Source organism: Tachysurus vachellii, chromosome 2 (genome assembly GCF_030014155.1).
Source record: "Tachysurus vachellii isolate PV-2020 chromosome 2, HZAU_Pvac_v1, whole genome shotgun sequence".
Taxonomy (NCBI): domain Eukaryota; kingdom Metazoa; phylum Chordata; class Actinopteri; order Siluriformes; family Bagridae; genus Tachysurus; species Tachysurus vachellii.
The window spans coordinates 320,320-325,972 of NC_083461.1; the positions used below are offsets into that span (position 1 = coordinate 320,320).

General features: G+C 36.5%; 1 long non-coding RNA gene across 2 annotated transcripts; it reads left to right on the forward strand.

The window, feature by feature from the left end:
* The first annotated feature begins 2,546 nt into the window (after positions 1–2,546).
* Positions 2,547–4,621, forward strand: LOC132858602 (uncharacterized). Of its 2 annotated transcripts, XR_009649643.1 has the most exons (4): positions 2,547–2,996; positions 3,103–3,190; positions 3,356–3,441; positions 3,815–4,621. It is a non-coding gene; the product is annotated as an uncharacterized LOC132858602 (long non-coding RNA). The 2 variants fall into 2 exon arrangements; XR_009649641.1 differs by having other exon boundaries at positions 2,547–3,190.
* The last annotated feature ends 1,032 nt before the right edge of the window (positions 4,622–5,653 follow it).

The following is a 5,653-nucleotide window of genomic DNA, read 5'->3' on the forward strand; positions in this document are numbered from 1 at the left end:
ACAATGTGTGGCGGGTTAGGATATGCGAAGAAAAGTGTTCCACTGTGCTGTAATGTATATGTGGTGATAATAAAGCCCCCCCACCCCACCCCACCCCACCCCAACTAAAACCTCAACAAGGCCATTAGGCAAAGGCATGAAACTTCAGAAAGTCTACATTGTTCCCACCGGGGTTTCACTGTGTTCTCTAAATTACTACCCAAATGCAGTAGTCATCTCCAAACATCCAATAAACTCTGATTTGATTTAATTCAATTTAGGGAAATCTAAAGAATGTAGGTAACGAGAGGCATCATCAAAGCTAAAAGAAGACAAACAGTAAGTTAGTTAAACAGAGAGTGCAGAAAGTCTCTTAAGGACACAAAGTGAAGAACAAAAAGTTTGAATGCTTACATCCTTCACATCTCAGGTATGTTTCATTTTTCTACTGGAATTAAATTGTTTTTATAAGATTTAAGAAGGTTGAGCAAGAAAAAGTTTTAAACAGCATGATATGTGGGATATTTTTTGGTCTAATTGTATTCATTAAGGTTGTGCAGTGATCATTGCTTCTAGGTTTTAGAAACACTAAACACTAAAACATTAAAGTTAAGAATTTTTTTGCCCACTGTGACCCCAGGCTCATTCATTAGGGATCAGAATCTCCATCTTTGTTATAATGTCTATTGTGAAAGTGTCACGAGTCGCGGGATAAAAACGGACCCAAATGCAGGACAGCTTAACAAAAACAGGATTTATTAACTCAAAAAACACGAAACAGGACAAAGACAAACCAGACGAGGACAACAGAAGACAACAGGGGATTCCGCCCTGCACAAGGCAACGTGGCTCAACTAAACAGTACAAATAATTATTCAGACATAAGGGACAGGTGTGCAGAGGCGGGGAGGAAACAACAAGGGCGGGGCAGACACGTGAACAAGGAACATAAACAAAAAGGCACATGGCCAAAGTCCGGGCAGAGTCCTGACATAAAGGTAATTTACTACTAATTTATAAACACCTTTCCATTTAAGTACAATCTTCTTAATTAATGTTTTAGTAAAATATTGTGTAAATGTGTATGAGCACCAAAAATATGGTGAACCAAAAAGTGCAGGCACATTCTATGGAATTTATATGTAATGGTGCTTAAAACTGCAGCACAAGCAAAAGGGACTTAAACAATAGAGTTTAAAGCAGAAACGCAGAAGTGCAGATTATTATACTGTAAATGCTGTAAATAAAAAATCAATAATTCAACTTGACAATATTGTTCATATTTAAAAATACAGTAATTCATGCAAGTTGTACTATTTGAAGTCAATCAGCAGAAGTTTACATTAGATTACATATGTCTTCTTGTGCACTTGTGCACTCAGGAGCATGAAAAGGGTCTTCAGAATTTACAGGATTATTTAATACCAATTTATTTTGCAAATTAATTTGTAAATGATTTAGGAATAAATCTGTTTGCAATTAAAAGTATATTAAAGTCTAAAGTCTGAAACTTTCCATAGGTTGCTGTGTATGAATCTGAGTGGCCTGTAAGAAGACCTGAGCTCAACCCAAATCAACACCATTGGGAGAAGCTTGGACTTGAATTGAAACACCAACTTTGCACCAGACCTTCTCACCTGTAAACAGTGCCTGACTAAAAACAGGGCTCTTACACCAAAGGACTTAACATAAATAACTTCATATAATATAAAAAAATATAGAAAGGACAATAACAATAATACTGATAAAGTAACTATAAATAATGTCCTTTCTACAACAGTTTGTATTCCAGTGGAGTTGTGTGACCAAGAACACCTGAGGAACTAACATGTTCATTACAGACAAACCTAATTCCTTCCTGCCGAAGTCAAATGTTCACTGATGAAGAGCTGAGCACAAAGTTGCTAATCAAAACTAAAAGGCCAGTGGGAGCAAGCAGGATGGTGGATGGATAGTTACAGCATTATAACATAAATAAGTGTGTGTGTGTGTGTGTGTGTGTGTGTGTGTGTGTGTGTGTGTGTGTGTGTGTGATTTACTATTATATGCATTAATACATTTTGGGGAATATTTTTATAAACTGCAATAAAAAAAGTTAGTTATTTCTGACACAGATTTTTTGATAAAATCCTTTGCTTCCTTACAGGAGTTGTCCACATTGTTCTGTCTGTCACTCGTAAGTACTATCTGGTCCAGCAGAGGAAAACTTGGAGTGATGCTCAAAAATACTGCTGGTCCTTTGGTAATGAGACACTTCTTATAAATAAATGGGGTGAAAAACAGCCAAACAATTTAGGTGGATGTCAAGAGTGTGGAGCAATAACTATAAATGGTTGGGATGATAAAGCAAGTATGTCCTCATACAACTTTGTATGATTTAATAGTGAATAGCTATGTATAAGTTTTCCTATTATGTCAGTACAGAATGTAACCCTAACCCATGTCCATGTTTTAGTTTGTTTACTAAATGTCTTCTCTTATTTGCAAATGATATTAAGTAAAGTTTAGGATATGGTTAACAACTGCTGTGCTTTCCCTATGGTACATGTATATTTGATTTATTTATCTTTACTTTTTTTCTGAAAAAAAAAAAAAATACAAAAGATTTTGGTCTTTGATACATCTAGTTTTTAAAACATTTAGATTTTTGGAATATTTAAGTTTAGTTATGTGATTATCACAGACATGAAAACTTGCCCTGAAAGGTACATTCTCATCTCTACTAAGATGGCGTGGATTAAAGCTCAGAGTTACTGTAGACAGTATTACACAGACCTGACCAGCATAAGAGATGAAACAGAATACTTAATTATATATGATATGGCAACTCCTTTAGAAACATTGACTTGGATTGGTCTGTTCAGAGACTCCTGGAAGTAGATAGACCAAAGTAAAGTTTCTAAGAGCACCTGGACAACCTGACTATATACAAGAGAAAGAATATTGTGGTTATTTAAATAACCATGAGACTGTAAATGCACTCGGCTCAGACATAATGCCTTTCTTCTGTTACTCAGGTGAGTTAAAATCTTATTCCGTCTCATCTGACTGCTCTCCAAATGCAATGTGTTAATAGTTCTCATATCTGTTTTCTCATGTGGTTTTCATCATTTCTACCTTCAGCAAACAAACGGCAACAAATCTTGAAATTGAAGGTTCGATCCAATCAGGATGCAAATAATCCTGCATTAAAGGTGGCCATCATGAAGCAGTTATGTATCATCCTCTACAGTACTCACTGTTTGTCATGTACTATAATCATAAAAGAAAACGTTTCTGTTGTGTTTTAGTTTTTGAGTTTTACAGGTTTTATATATTATATTTTACATTTTTGGAGGCACATATTTAGTGATAAATGTTTCATTCTGTTGTTCAGATAAATCAAAAAATAAAGTATCATGGATGGCAGAGATCATCAGTGTGAAATGGAGAGAGCAACCAGATGGGGTGCCATTTCAAAAGGTGAAACAAAAGAATACTACAATAGGAAAATGAGACCTTTAGATAAAAATTGATTTACCTTAGGTAATTTTTTATTTATTACCCTGTTTCTGTTTGAATATAAACTGTATACAATTATTTTACTATTATCAAAATATCTGAATAGAAATTGTGAATGTGATTCCCGCTGCCACTGCTGGGCCCCTGGGCAAGGCCCTTAACCCTCAATTGCTCAGTTGTATAAAATGAGATAAGGGCGTCTGATAAATGTTGGAAATGTAATGTAATGTAGTCTTGCCTTCATGTGGTAAACACCAGACTGAGTATTTGTGAAACCTTAAATAGCCAGTGGAGATGTTTGTCATTAATTCCTACTCTCTTTGTCTCCCTCTAGTGCCAGACCAGTGCCATGGCTGTCTGTCCTTTACAGATATATAAGATCTTATTTTATCCTAACCTAAAGTAACATAAAATAGGATAATTTTAGAAGTAAAGATGGAGGAAGTGGAGTGTATTGTGTAGACCATACTGTACTTACCTAAGTCCTTAGCTCTGTCTATGTTTAATGCAGCACCAGAATCCGGGAGAAACATTTTATTGTGTACTGCAACAACTATTTATGGTCAAAATGACAATAAAAGCTTCTTGACTTGACTTGACTTCTTGACTCTTGAGCATTAGCCTGACATCTAGCCACCACCCACAATCTAACTGTCAGGCAGAACAGCTCAACCAGGAAATCGGCCGCTACCTCAGAACCTACTGGCACAGAAAACAGCATCGATGGAGTGAATTTCTACATTGGGATGAATGGGCTCAGAACAGAGACAATATTGTTCGTAGATGCCCACACCACCCGTTCACAATCGGGGATCAGGTGTGGCTCTCTACTCGTATCCTCAAACCAAAACTCCTCTGTCGGAAACTAAGCCCTCGCTTCATTAGCCCATTCCTATATCAGCAAACAAGTGAACTGTGTCACCTACAGACTCCAACTCCCCAATCAGGAAAATAACCGGGAGGAACGCCCCTCCTCCAGACATTTACGGATTTCCCACCTGTTGTGTTTGGGCATTACTGGATGCTGAAGGTGGCACCTTTAGAATCTCATGGACTGGAAGGGGTATGGCTTAGAAAAACAATCTTTCTCGTGTAAAGATATCCTAGACCCAGCTCTTACGGCGAGTTCCACCGAGTTCACCCAGACAAACCAGGCCCCAGGCCCTGGGGCAGACCTCCAGAGAGAACACCAGAAGGTGTTTGTAGAGGGGGGCATGACCCATAACATCCTCCCCAAACAGTTTGGATTTGTTTGTGACTGCTTCCTAATAAATCTGCACATGAATCCTACACCACCTGCTCTCTGGGAGTCATTACACTAATATATAAAATGTAAATATAAAGATAACTTGATAAGCAGCTTCTGTCCTTTAGTGGTCATTCGCTCCCTCCAGTCAGATTTGGTTAAAGTAAATTCTATGTAAAGTATTAAAACAAGACTAAAACAATTTGCATACGTCAACAAGATTAAACAAATATATATAAGCCACTTGTTTAGATCCTGCTTCAAGTCTCTGAAGGTCACTCAGTAAAAAGATCAACAACATTGTTTATTTTCTTCATATATCTGGTAGGTTTTAAAACGACTGCAACACTTTATCTAAATTTAGGATAATTCATGGCATAGTGTTACCCATGAAATGACATTAACTTGGATCTTGATTTTGTCTTTTAGTCCTCTTGTGCAGACAATGTGCACACTTGGTTGTTGTTGCTGTAGTTTAATTTTTTTAATTTTTTTTTTGCACATATATATACAATATATATATATATATATATACTGTATGTGTGTGTAACCCTAAGGTTGTGGGTTCGAGTCTCGGGCCAGCAATACCACGACTGAGGTGCCCTTGAGCAAGGCACCAATTCTGAGTATGGGTCACCGTACTTTGCCGTATGTCATGTCACTTAAAATTAAATCAAAATATAATAATCCCTATGATGCTTATATCACATATTTGCAGGAAAAATTACATATTTGCATTAAACATTATCACACATTTGTCTCTGCATCACAAACATGTACTGAACATTGTTTAGCAACTAAATGCAACATATATTGCATGAATATTTCAACAAGCAATATAAATATTAAATATCTACAAAAACATATGTATATAACATTAGCCATTTAGGAGCTAATTACAAATAGCAATCTACATAACAACATATG